Below are 14,476 nucleotides of genomic sequence, written 5' to 3' on the forward strand. Positions count from 1 at the left end.
GTACAGCTCGAGTTTGCTCCCTTTATAAGATGAATATTCCATTAGCTGCAATCTCCAGAGGAGCCATAGCAGCTTTGGGTAGTTTTTGTTTGTTTGTTTTGTTTTTTTGAGGAGTGGAGAGGGACAGGGAAGCTATCTCCCATAACACTAAAGGCACAATTCTAAGAAATAGGTATTTGATCACTGTTTTTTTGTTTTTGTTTTTTTTTTTGGGGGGGGTGGGGTTTGATCATTGTTTATTAGTTTTCTTAATTTTAATGAGGGTTTCAGGAGCCCCTCTTTCTCTCCATCTGCTCCCCTCATCTTCCTTTTCAAAATTGTCTAGTAATGTTTTTTTTTAATTTTTTTTTAACGTTTATTTATTTTTGAGACAGAGAGAGACAGAGCATGAACAGGGGAGGATCAGAGAGAGAGGGAGACACAGAATCAGAAACAGGCTCCAGGCTCTGAGCGGTCAGCACAGAGCCCGACGCGGGGCTCGAACTCACAGACCATGAGATCATGACCTGAGCCGAAGTCGGACACTTAACCGACTGAGCCACCCAGGCGCCCCTGTCTAGTAATGTTTTTAATTAATTTTGCTTTCATTTTTAAAACACAAAAACACTGTTTGATATCATTTTTATGTCATCATCTTTACAATCATACAACATTTTGAAATTGTAAAGCATATACCTGTTATTTTCTCACGAGATGAATCCATATAATTGCTTGAGTGCAATCTCATCGGCCACAATTAAACTGTACTTAGTGAATGCCCATGTACATATTTTACCCCAAAGGTTGCTACTAGTTCTTGACCCTCACCTCAAGGTCATATGTCAACCCTGCACAAACTTTATTCTAGGAAACCTTTCCACTGAATTCTCTTTTCCTTTTAACTGAAATTTTTTTTTAATGTTTATTTTATTTTTGAGAGAGAGACAGAGTGCAAGCGGGGGAAGGGCAGAGGGAGACACAGAATCCGAAGCAAACTCCAGGCTTTGAGCTGTCAGCACAAAGCCTGACACGGGGCTCAAACTTACAGACCATGAAATCATGACCTGAACCGAAGTCAAAGACTTAACTGACTGAGCCACCAAGGCACCCCTGAAATTTTCTTTTTTTTTTTTTATGTTTATTTATTTTAGAGCGCACAAGTGAGGGAGGTGCAGAGAGAGAGGGGGTACAGAGGATCCTAAGCAGCGGGCCTCAAACTCAATAACTGTGAGATAACGACTTGAGCCAAAGTGGGACACCCAACCTCCTGAGCCACCCAGGTGCCCCTCCACTGAATTCTAACATAGGCCCACCTCTGAAACCCAAAAACTTCTGAAACTGAAATTTTTTCTTAGAAATTTTGGCACACAATTCTTTAGGTGGGGTAGGGGCAGAGAGAGAAGATTCAAAGGGGGCTCTGTGCATTCAGCAGAAGGCCTGATGCAGGGCTCTAATTCATGAACCATTAAATCATAACCTGAGCAGAAGTCAGACACTTAACTGACTGAGCCACCCAGGCACCCCTGGGGTGAAACTTTTTATTAAAAAATCATAAAAAGGTTCATGTGTTTGATTTCCTGCTGGTAGAATTACATAAAGTATGCACTATCCACTTCATTATCTTTCTGAAATCTGAAATATTTTGGTTTTCAAATTACATCTGACCTAAAGGGTTTCGAGTAAGAGATTGTGGGCCCTTACACACACACACACACATGCATGTGTGGATATGTTATAGGACATAAGTTTAAGAATTTCTAGGTGAGGGGTGCTGACAGTGAGGAGCCTGTGTGGGATTCTGTCTCTCTCCCTCCCTCTCTGCCCCTTGCTCACTCACGCTCTCTCTCAAAAATAAAATAATTTTTTAAAAGATCAAGAAAGAACTTCTAGGTGAAATAAACAGATGTCTTTTTTTCTTATGTCTTTTTGACTTCCAATGTGAGGTGTAGAATGCAGTGTTTTCTAGACATATTTGAGTGAATAACTTCCTTATCAAGGAGCTTCTCCATGCCAAGTCAATAAAACTTTGCTGGAAAAATCATGTAAGAATAGACTCTCCCAGATCTGGAGGATTGCACAATGCTCTCATTTCCAACACTTGCAAAACCTGCATTTACAAGGTTATCTATTATACCCACATTGCCAAATGAATGGCCTTTATTCAATCCCTATCCTCCCTCTTAGTATTTGACATGGTTGATCACATTCTTCTTGAGACTTTATTTGGCATCCAGGACACCACACAATCCTCTTATTCTACTGTATTTTTTTTTTAATGTTTGTTTATTTTTGAGGGAGAGAGTGAGCGAGCAGTGGAGAGACCGAGAAGGAGACAGTGGATCTGAAGCAGGCTCTGCTGACTGTAGAGCTCAAACTCATGAACTGTTGAGATCATGACCTGAGCCAAAGTCCAGCACTTAACCGACTGAGCTGCCCAGGTGCCCTCCACTGCTTATTTGCTGCTGTTTCTATCTCCTTTGTTGGAATAACATCCTCTTAATCTGTAAATGTTGGAATGACTCAAAGTTCACGTCTGTAGATGTGTTCTTTTCTCTGTGTTTACTCTTTATTTAATCTAATTCCCAGGTCCCTAACCTTAAATCCTCCTATCTAAAAACCCCCAAATGTACATGTCTACCCTAAACCTCTCTGCTGATATCCAGTTTTCCAACTTTGAGGTTTAGTCTGCATTTCAATTTTACCATGTCGAGAAACTGAACTCCTGATTGCTCTTCTGTCCAAGTCTAATCCATTCCCCGGTGTTCTCCCTCTCAGGATGTTTAATTTACTAGCGATGCCCAACCAGCTCTTTGAGGCAGTGCCAGATTCATCACAAAATGCACATAAGCAAACAATGGTTCTTTTAACTTTGTAAATGTTTGGCCTTCATTTTGAGTCCCAATTCAACATGAAGGCAAAAAATTGAATTCAGCCATCACCATTATAGAATTGTCTTAGCCAAATCAATTTTAAACTCAGATGGTTAAGGATTTTTGCATATCCCTCTTTCTCTTAGGGTGGCACATATGTTCAAGGGCTCATGTAAAATAATGGCATTTTAGAAAACTCTGGAAACTGTATTGTCAGCCGATCTTCATGCAGATGTCCTCTGGAAGGCACTTGACTCACCTTTGGTCACTGGCAGCTATCTATACTGGCACCTGACTCCCAGTTCTGCCATCATGTCCAGGCTCTGTAAGTCCATCCACCTGCTGAGTGTCCTGTTTCAGGCACGAGGCCCTTTACAGACCTTCACCATCTCTCAGCCCTGATGCACCGCCTTATTGGGAGATAGGACAAAGCTAGGGAAACTTGCAGATACTATTTTGTTGACACCAGGCTGGAACACTGGCGGAAAAACCAAGCAGCACTTGGAGATCTTGGTGGATCGGAGATTTATTTAACACCGGTGGGCTCAGAGGAGACTGTTTCTCCGAAGATCTGAGCACCGAATTCAAGTGGGAAGGGTAATTTATAGTTGTCAGCTTCCACATCTGTGGGGGTTTTCGCATGCATGGCAAACAGGGCAAGAAGAACCCCCTCCAAGCTAGAGACCAGAGCTTGTTTTAGCCCCGTCGGCCATCTTATGGTATAAAACTTTATTCATTTTTGCAACAACTTCACGAGAAGCATTCTGGGTGTGATTGTCTGAGTCCCGATCTTCTGTGCTGCCATTTCTTTTTGAGAATAGCTTTTTTAAGTTTTTTTAAACCATTCTTTAACACAGGCGCACACACACACACACACACACACACACACACACACACACACTCTTCCCTCAGAAGTAATGGGAAATTTCAGACCCCAACTGAGAGAGTCACACCATCTAACAATTCTGTACCCTCCTCTGACTCTCTCTTACTCTGGCTGATTTAACTTTGTCTAATCTCCAGATTGGGGAAATGTATATTTTCATGCACTCTATTTATTTATCAATACATATTATAAACTATTTCCGGCATTTAAAATACCGGCTTTCCAGGTGCACCTGGGTGGCTCATTCAGTTAAGCGTCTGACTTCGGCTCAGGTCATGATCTCAGGGTTTGTGAGTCTGAGCCCCGTGTCGAGCTCTGTGCTGACAGCTCGGAGCCTGGAGCCTGCTTCAGATTCTGTGTCTCCTTCTCTCTGCCCCTCCCCCACTTGTGCTCTGTCTCTCTCTATCAAAAATATACAAACGTATAAAAAAAATTTTAAATACAGGCTATCCAGCTTAGATGTGAAGTTATCCAGCTAGATGTAAAGCACTATAGATTGAACTGAAGCCATCTGTATCAGGTTGAATAACTTAGCAACAAACAATGCCCAAATCTCAGTAGCTCGTTACGATAAAAGTTTATTTCTCTTTCACACCAAATGTTCAATATGGATTGGTAGGGATGGTGTTTCACTGAGGTTACTCAGGACGCTGCGCTGATGCAGGCTTCATCTCATTATATGGACTGTTATGTCCAGAATTCGTGATCCCCAAAGACGACTGGGGAGCCGAGTTTGATGCAAAAGCAAAAGAGCCTTTATTCAAGCTAGCTCGAGCTCAATCCCCTACCTGCACCGAGGCAGCGGTGAGATACCAGGGAGAGAGCGCGAGTTTCAAAAGCACAAAGGTTTTATTGGGGCCTAGGGGCAGTTGGTGAGGTAATGGCTGTGGCCTCAGCCGATTGGCTGGGGAAGGGTCGTGGCCTCAGCCGATTGGCTGGGGAAGGGTCGGAGTCCTGTTACACAGGTCGCTGGGCGTGTTTTGATCAGGAAGTTTGAACGGGTGAGCGGGAGGTTACTCAAGGGGAGGAGGCGTGGTCTAGGTGAAGGACACAGAACAAGATGGAGTCTGCCGGTGTAGGCCCGCCCTTTCAGTGTCTGTTACATTCTTAAGAGGAACCTTATGCTTGAGGGAGATTGCTCGTGGTCAGATGTTCCCAGTATTGTTTTAAAACATGTTTTTTTTCCCTACCCAGGGAACTCAGCTCCTAACCTTTCCCTCTCTGCCTTATTTTATCCTATCTTTCCCTATCATAATATTGCCAGCTGTTTTCCAAAGTGATTGTAGTAATCAATACTCCATCTAGCGATGTCTAAAAGATCACAATAATCTGGATCTTCTCCAAGTTAAACGTCCGACTTCGGCTCAGGTCATGATCTCACAGTTCATGGGTTCACTCCACACTGACCTCGCAGAGCCTGTTTGGGATTCTATCTCTCTCCCTCTTTCTCTGCCCCTCCCCCACTCACGCTTTCTCTCTCAAAATAGATAAATAAATTTTAAAAAAAAAGAAAAAGTCAAAGGTGCTTCAAGAAAGGAAGATAGCTGTTACAGTCAAATAAAAAGATCTCAGTTTCAAAGAATAAGGTCTCTTATCTTCAGTAGCTGTTGGTCAAGGGATGCTAAGCTAGACTGTGGTTTAAAGATTAATTCCAAATTAATTTAGACTGGGTTTTTTCCCAAAGAATTTGTTCTCTTTTTTCTTTCTTTTTTTTTTTTAGGGAGAGCGTGAAAGGAAGAGGAGGAGGGGAAGGAGGGAGGAGGAGGAGGAGGAGGAGGAGCAGGAGAGAGAGAGAGAGAGAGAGAGAGAGAGAGAATGAGAATGAATCTTAAGCAGGCTCCACACCCAGTGCAGAGCCCATTGCAGGGCTTCATCCAACCACCCTGGGATCATGACTGGAGCCAGACACTCAACCAATTGAACCACCAAGACACCCCTCATATTCTTAACTTTTAGTTCCTATTTGGGTTCACATCTGAAACCCTTGCTTGATGTTAAGAGGACAGAAGTGGCTGGAAAGTTATTTTGCCAGTGAGGTGGAGAGAAAGGCCAGGGCTAAGCAAAACTGGGAGACAGGCTCCATACCAGATGTTACCAATCAGTCTACATTTCTGGATTTTTCATTCCTTCTGTTAGCACCTTCAGGAAACTTAATAAAAGGACTATTGACATAGATGTGGACAAAGTTAAGAGAAATATGAAGGTGAGTTGTATGCTAAATATCTTAATAGGGGTCTGCTTTGACTCCAGAATTATCCCTAGGGTCTAGCGTAGAAAAATCATGATCTTTGGTTTGTTTCTTATTTGGTTTATTTTGCTAGATTTATATACATGCCACCTCAGAATTTTACTGGGTAATTTTCAGTTTCCGTTATTACAAGTCAGAGGAAGAATGTGGGTGAAAATAAGGGCTCAATGGGTAAGTAAATCTGATTTCTAAAATTTTACTCTGAACAAAGTATCATGCTGCTCTTATAAAAAATTAAAGATAACACACACGTTTATGGAGAAGTTTGACTGAGTCTCAATAAAAGTGTGAAATGGTGCGTTGTGTATATTTGAAGAAAGCAAATAAGCAAACATCCAGCAGAAGGGAAAGGATGGATGTAGAACACAGAAAGAGATTATATGTTACTATTTCATCTATTTGAATTCTACAAATTTAATAATGTTCAGTGGATAAAAGGAGGATAGAAAAGAAATTGGAATCTCAGAAAGAAATAAAATCCCTTCCAGCCAAAGATGATAAAATCAATATTTATCAAGCAAACAAGATCATAAAAAACTTACATGGTTTCCTTTCCTACTTAATCAGAAAAGGGTGTATTGATATTTGCTTTAGATAGTAGAAGAAAAATAAAGTTGAAATTGTGGGAGGGAAGAAGGGGTGCCTGAGTGGCTCAGTCAGTTGGTTGAGTGTCTGACTTTGGCTCAGGTCATGATCTCATGCTTCATGAGTTTGAGCCCTGCATAGGGCTCACCGCTGTCAGCACAGAGCCCACTTAAGGTCCTCTATTCCCTCTCTGTGTACATCTCCCCCACTCACACTTTCTTTCTCAAAAATAAGTAAAATATTTTTAGAAAAAAGAAATTGTGGAAGGGAAAATACTTGATTTTTCATCAGCTAATGGATTATTTCTAAGAACAAGAAAAAGCAAGTCAAAGCAAGAGAGTATATATAGGTATAGATATATAGATAGTCTTTTAGATAGATAAACCTGTAAATAGGTATTGACGTGTGTGATGTTTTGATTTGTAATAAGAAATATATATTTGGTCTTTGTCCATTTCCTGACACAGAGCTCCTAAAACCTTTGGAATTTTCTAAGTGATGGGAGCAATAAAAATGTCTTTTGTTATTCATAACAAATGCCTTTCAACCACACCTGAGTTTATGTTAATGAGGTGACTTTGGAAGCAACTAAGAATGGGGGCTAGTTGCCAAAAGAACCAACCACATGATTAGAGGTCAGACCAGTTCATCCTACCCCTGATTTCCAGGAAGGGAGAGGGACTGGAGATTAAATCAATCATCAGTGGCCAATGATTTAATCACTCTTGCTTATGCAATGAAGCTTCCATAAAAACCCAAAAGGACAGGGTTCAGGGAACTTCTAGGTTGGTGAACACATGGAGATTTAGGGACAGTAGTGCTCCTGAAGAGTACTGGTCCTTTCTGCATACCTTGCCCTATGCATCCCTTCCATCTGGATGTTCCTGAGGTATATCTTTTTATAATAAACTGGTCATTTAGTAAGTACAGTTGACCCTTGAACAACATGGATTTGAACTGTATGGGTCCATTTACAAATGCAGATTTTCTTTGATCATACAGTACTGTAGATCTATTTTCTCTTCCTTGTGATTTTCCTAATATTTTATTTTCTCTAGCTTACTTTATTATAGAAAGACAATATATGATACATATATAAAATATGTGTTATCAACTGTTTATGTTATTGGTAAGGGTTCCAGTCAACAGTAGGCTATTAATGATTAAGTTTTTGGAAAGTCAAAAGTTATAAAGGGATTTTCAGCTATGTGGAGGGTTGGTGCCCCTAAGGGTCAACTGTAAAATGTTTCTAAGCTGTTTTGTGAGCTGCTCTAGCAAATTAATCCAACCCAAGGTGGGGTTCATTGGAACCTCCAATCTATATCCAGTTGGTCAGAAGCACAGGTGATAACCTGGGTTTGTGATCGGCATCTGAAGTTAAAGTGAGGGCAGCCTTGTAGGACAGCCCTCAACGTGTGGGATCTGATGCTATCTCATGGTAGAGAGTGTCAGAATTGAGTTGAATTGTAGGGCACCCAGCTGGTGTTTGAAAATTAATTACTTGTTGGTGTCGGGGAATCCACCCCCTACACTGTAGTTGGGTAAGCAGAACCTAAATAATTTGTTGGAAAAATGTGGAAGAATGGCAAATTATACTTTATAGTAGAAAGCCAACTACTAAATGTAGAAAAAATAAATTTGGTAATCATCATGATAAAAATTAATCCAGGCAAGAATCATCACCAGATTCTAATTTTTTTAAGTTTATTTATTTATTTTGAGAGAGACAGAGACAGCCTGAGCAGGGGAGGGGCAGAGAGAGAGGGAAAGAGAAAGAATCCCAAGCAGGTTCCATGCTGCCATATGTGGAACCTGACATAGGGCTCGAACTCACAAATCACGAGATCATGACCTGAGCTGAAACCAAGGGTCAGTCACTTAACCGATTGAGCCACCCAGGCACCTCAAGAATCATGAAAAGATTCTAAAACTAGTGAATGAAAGTCCACAGTTCAATAAGGTAGTGACATCATTTGAAAGAATCTTCCTCGGGGCGCCTGGGTGGCTTGGTTGGTTGGGCGTCCGACTTCGGCTCAGGTCATGATCTCACGGTTCGTGAGTTCGAGCCCCGCGTCGGGCTCTGTGCTGACAGCTCAGAGCCTGGAGCCTGCTTCAGATTCTGTGTCTCCCTCTCTCTCTGCTCCTCCCCTGTTCATGCTCTGTCTCTCTCTGTCTCAAAAATAAATAAACATTAAAAAAAATTAAAAAAAAAAAAAAGAAAAATAGAGAAAGAAACTTCCTCAAAAAAGGAAGAAAAAGATACTATGATAGAGAGCCCTGGAAGGTGTCACTTTAACCAAGCGGTCAAAAACAACATTACCAGTCATATGCTTCCTGATATATTGCACCAAAAAGGATACATATCACTACTATAATATTGCTAACAAAAAAAAAATGCATATCATGATCTAATGAGGAAAGAAGTGATAGAAGTTCTACATAACAAATGGACTGTATTCACCAAAAATACTGATGTTATAAAGCAGGTCAGAAACTGCTTTTTGAATTGTGTACAGTTCTCCACTGCAGATTGTGCAGTCTTACTCCAGAGTCCTAGGAATCTGTATTAATAGTCTTTTATTGGGGCTTGCCATAAACTCTAAATGGTGTCTTTTAGAGAATGACCAACCAAGAAACAGCCCCTTAATTATAGAGAACAAACTGATGGTTACCAGAGGGGAGGTGGGTGGGGGAGAGTGGGTTAAATACGTGATAGGGGTTCAGGAGTGCACTTGTCGTGATGAGCACTGAGTGGTGTATGGAAATGTTGAATCACTATTATTGTACACCTGAAACTAATGCAACACTATATATTAACTAACTGGAACTAAGGTAAAAACTGGAAAAAAAAGTTGTGTCTTTTGTCAACTTTCATACCCATAATAACATAGAGTCTCCCAGATTATATGTGACAAGCAGTAGAAACACTTGGATTACAGCCTTTTCCTGAGGCAGAGCCCTTTTCTGCTCTGAACCCCACTCACAGCTGAGACCATTTTGTGTCACTCAATATATGGGCTGGAACAGTATTGCCACTTAAGGATTGTGCTTTGTGCAGAACCCCAAAGGGCATTCTAGGAATTGAGCTTTCTTCTTTGTGGAGGAATGTTTGAGATGCAATCATGTTCCCTTCACTACAGAGGAGATGTGTTGCCATATCTCAGACCACTGACCCTTAACATTTTTACCAATGGTGTGAACTCCTCTCTTTGGAATGCATTCACCTGACCAGGGCTTTCAACATATTTGCTACTTCTTACTGGTCTAGTTAGCAAGCTCTAGTCAATATGTTGGAAATTGTTGATGTTCTGTAGAATGTCCAGACAGGTAGATGTCTTCAGAGTATATGACATCAAAGGGTAGGAAATTTACTATAGACCTAGGACAGGACTGTAAACATATATTGTTATCTCTTCCCAGTAAATTCATACTATTTATAATCCTCCCTTTTGATAGAAACAAAAATATGTATTTGCCACCTCAGGGACTGCTTACCATGTACTTTGGTTGTGTTCATCTGCTCTAGCAGAGACACCACTTCTGGCACAGTAGCAACAATTGGGGATAGTAAATGTTTGAGTTTGCAGTAGTCCACTAATACAATATGGAATGTGTTTGGATTTTGAAAGTATGAGACTGACAGATTAAATGGAGATATGATAGAGACCACCAATCCTGCATTCTATAGGTGCTGCTACCCTTAGAATGTAGGATTGATTTTTACTTACTGTCTTGGTTGAGAATGGGAGTAATTTCTAAAGCTTTTGCTTGGCCTTTCATACTATCATAGCTCTTACCCTACAGACCAAGAAACCAATGTGAGGTTTGGCCAACTACCAACATTACCTATTCTAATTGCAAATTTTGCACTGTGTACCCAAAGGATTAACTGTAAGATGGGGCTGGACCAGAACTCCATTCACTCATTCATTCATTCAAAGTAAGCTGTACATCCAACATGGGGCTTGAACTCAAGACCCTGAGATCAAGAGTCACATGCTCTACTGACTGAGCCAGCCAGATGCCCCAGGACTCCATTTATTATCTGGCCATTATATGTCCTCACTCTGACTGGGGTCCATGTGATGCATTGAATTTTTGGATTCCAGCATCAGTTTGGACCCTATGTCCAACAGTCCTTGCAATGTTTGTATATTTATGTAGCCCAGGGAAGAGCTACTTAAGTAAATGAACATAGCTCTAACTGGGAAAGCACTGAAAGAATTATTGCATTCACTTGTCAACATTTTGAAGGGTCCTGCTTTCTGGGGACCAGGCCTCTCTTTCAATCCAAGAGTTATGGGTGTTAAGCTGGCTCAATTCTGGAAACTGAGCAAGGGATGGTGATTTACATTAGGTAATAAGTTTCCTAATAATCTATTCTTGATTTCTTTTGATTGTACTGATCAAAAAGAACCCTTGTCAGAGGCCCATCTATTTGGCTCTGAGAGATACTGTATTCTGCTAATCACTTTCATAACCTTCTACAGGTCAGACCATCCTGGCTGGCATTTTGATTTTTCTGCTCGAAATAATAATTTAATCCATCTGACTCTGATCATTCCATACTACCAGTTGTTTATTGTTTTAAGTTACTACCACTTCCTTTGCTATCATTAATCCAATTTTTTTAAAGATTTTATGTTTAAGTAATCTCTACATCCAACATGGGGCCCAAACCTACAACCCCAAGATCAAGAGTTGCATTCTTTACTGACTGAGCCAGCCAGGCACCCTGAGCCCAATTCTGTAATAACATATCTTACTTCCTCATCCCTTACCTACAGAGGAGAACAGCCACTAAAATTTTTAGTGGTATGATTATCTGTATTACCACCATATTTTTACCATTTGGTATAAGGTATATCCTCTGAGCCCTACTTTGAAGCATATATATCATGGTGGCTTTTCTGATATTACATAGTGTAACAAAATGGTCTAGTATGCTATGAGCATTTTATGAGGTTTTTCTAAATTTTTAAATTTTTAATTGATTTATTTTTATTTTATTTTTTTAGGGTGTTTTTGTTTATTTTTGAGAGAGAGAGAGAGAGAGAATATGAGTGTGGGAAGGGCAGAGAGAAAGAGAGACACAGAATTGGAAGCAGACTCCAGGCTCTGACCTGTCAGCACAGAGCCCGATTTGGAGCTTGAACTCACAAACCACAAGATCATGACCTGAGCTGAAATCGTACGCTTAACCGACTCAGCCATCCAGGTGTCCCTTTTTGTAATTATTTAAATGAGCATTTATTTTTATTTTATTTTATCTTTAATGTTTATTTTTGGGAAAGAGAGAGTGCACAAGTGGGGAGGGGCAGAGAATCCCAAGTGGGCTCTGTGCTGTCAGCACAGAGCCCCATGTGGGGCTCCAACTCCCAAACTGTGAGATCCTGACCTGAGCCGAAATCAAGAGTCAGACACTTAACCGACTGAACCACCCAGGCACCCCTTTAATAAGCATTTTACTACCTTCCCCTACTATCTGCAGTGTTATGTCTGGGTTTTCTCACTCAGTTATAAAGACTATTGCTTTTCCCATGCTTCAGCATATTCATACAATAGCTGTGGGTCCTTGTCAAGGTGTTAAATCCTGTATCCCAGAAGAGCTCTCACAAATCAATAAACTTTCCATTTTCTAATGTCAGGGATCAAGAATTTCTGTTCCCTTCAGAGGGCCTTCTAGCTAGACTAAGAATCAAACTGACATGAGCTAGATTAACAGGAGAAAGTAAAATTTAATAGCATATGTACAGGGAATCCACACGAACCTGGAAATTCCAAAGACAGGCAAAATGAGTATATATGTCATCCTGAACTAATGAGATGGGGGTAGGGGTCTGGGACTTCAGAGGAAAGGAATACAATTCACAGGAAATAAGAAGCAGATATTTGGTAATTAGATGTTTGCCCTGCCATACAGATGGGTCACTCAGATAAAATTTATCTCTGCTAATAACCCTTATTCTGGGAAAGATCCCCAATATAGAGTTTCCTACCTAGTTAAGGGAGGGGCAAAATTCTCTCTTGAGGCTGTCAGGTCTCAGTTGCCTTCAGCTCAGAATCATCTTCATGTCAAAGCGGCCCATCATAGGGGTGCCTGTCCTCAGCTCCTACACTAACATTATGTTCTGCCCATACTTGGTCCAGTGCCCTCTGATCACAGTCCTACACTAACTGTTATAGCTCTTGGTGGTGTATGTTGACTAGAAACTTCAGATTTCTTTACAACATAGTCTCTTTTCTTCTTTCTTTTTTTTAAATGTTTATTTTTGAGAGCGCGCGAGAGAGCATACATTTGGGATGGGGAGAGGCAGAGAGAGCGGGGGACAGAGCATCCAAGTGGGCTCTGCACTGACAGCAGTGATCCCGATATGGGGCTTGAACTCACAAACAGCGAGATCATGACCTGAGCTGAAGTCTGATACTTAACCCACTGAGCCATCCAGACACCCCTAATGTTTTTTTTAAATTTATTTATTTTGAGAGAGAGAGAGGGAGAGAGAGAGAATCTCAAGCAGGCTCCACGGTGTCAGCACAGAGCCTGATACAGGGCTTGATCTCATGAACCTTGACATCATGACCTGAGCTGAGATCAAAAGTCAGAGTCTTAACCAACTGAGCCACCCGGGTGCCCCTTCTATGTCATCTTTTATCACTTTTGGTAATTGATATTTGTGATTTTTAAAATTTAATCTAAATTCTCAAATATATTACTGAAAAGTTATTTGTAATATCTTTTTATGTGTTTTTAATGTCTTAAAGGTTTGTATTGATGTCCCTTTTTTTTTCTCTGATATTGGTAATTTTATCCCCTAACCTGACAAAACATGTTTAGTATTCATTAATTAATGTTAGATATTCCAAAAGATGAATATTTCCTTTTATTCTCCATTATATGCTTGTGTTCTATTTAATTAAATTCTACCTCTTTAGTACTTGTGAAATAATATATGTTTTCCTTATCTTCGAGTGTCTATTAAACAGTAATCTTTTTTTTTATAATTTTTTTAATGTTTGTTTATTTTTGAGAGAGAGAGCGTGACTAGGGGAGGGACAGAGAGAGAGAGAGAGAGAGAGAGAGAGAGAGACAGAATCCCAAGCAAGCTCCAAGCTGTCAGCACAGAGCCTGATGCAGGGCTCAAACTCACAAGTGATGAGATCATGACCTGAGCTGAAGTCAGACACCCAACCAATATAGCCACCCAGGTGCCCCAACAGTAATCTTTTTTTAAAGAGTTCAGCTTTTTATTGAACAGGTTACAGAAAGGATTTAGTCAAAAAGACCAAAGCCCATGTCATCATCAGACTCTTCTGATTCTTCTTTCTTTGCTTCCACTTTCTTCTCCTCACCTGGGGCAGCAGTAGTGGAAGGAGGGCCTCCTGCTTGTACAGCACTGGCTGCTGGGGCAGGTCCACCGGCCTCTACCTTGCAGATGAGACTCCAGATGTTGATGTTGGCCAGAGCCTTTGCAAACAAGCCCTGCCAGAAAGGTTCAACATTTACACCTGCTGCTTTAATGAGGGCATTGATATTATCCTCCGTGACAATCACCTCCTTATCCACTCAGCAGAATAGGTGCAGGCGAGCTCTAACATGGAGACCATGGTGCAGGCGAGTGCTGAGCAGGTGCTGCCCGGCATGGTGCTAATGGCCAGACGAAGTGAGGGGCTCACCTCAACATGGCCTTAGCTTCCTTGCTCAGAAATACTGAGTACCTTAGTGGCAGCAGAGGAAAGCTAATATAATTTTTGAGGTAGAATCCTTCCCAGTTTGTAATATATTTAAAGCAATGATAATAATATTTGCCTTAATCCACAGTTCATGTGTCTTTCAAGTTTTCTAACTAGCTGTATATATACATGTGCAGTAAAGGAGTGGTAAACGTCTATCACAGAGCTAGAAAA

General features: G+C 40.8%; 1 pseudogene; it reads right to left on the minus strand.

Annotated features, from left to right (window-relative positions):
* Positions 1 to 13,794: 13,794 nt before the first annotated feature.
* LOC125931608 (60S acidic ribosomal protein P1-like) lies at positions 13,795 to 14,176 on the minus strand (annotated as a pseudogene).
* Positions 14,177 to 14,476: the final 300 nt, after the last annotated feature.

Source organism: Panthera uncia, chromosome X, assembly GCF_023721935.1.
Source record: "Panthera uncia isolate 11264 chromosome X, Puncia_PCG_1.0, whole genome shotgun sequence".
Lineage (NCBI taxonomy): Eukaryota > Metazoa > Chordata > Mammalia > Carnivora > Felidae > Panthera > Panthera uncia.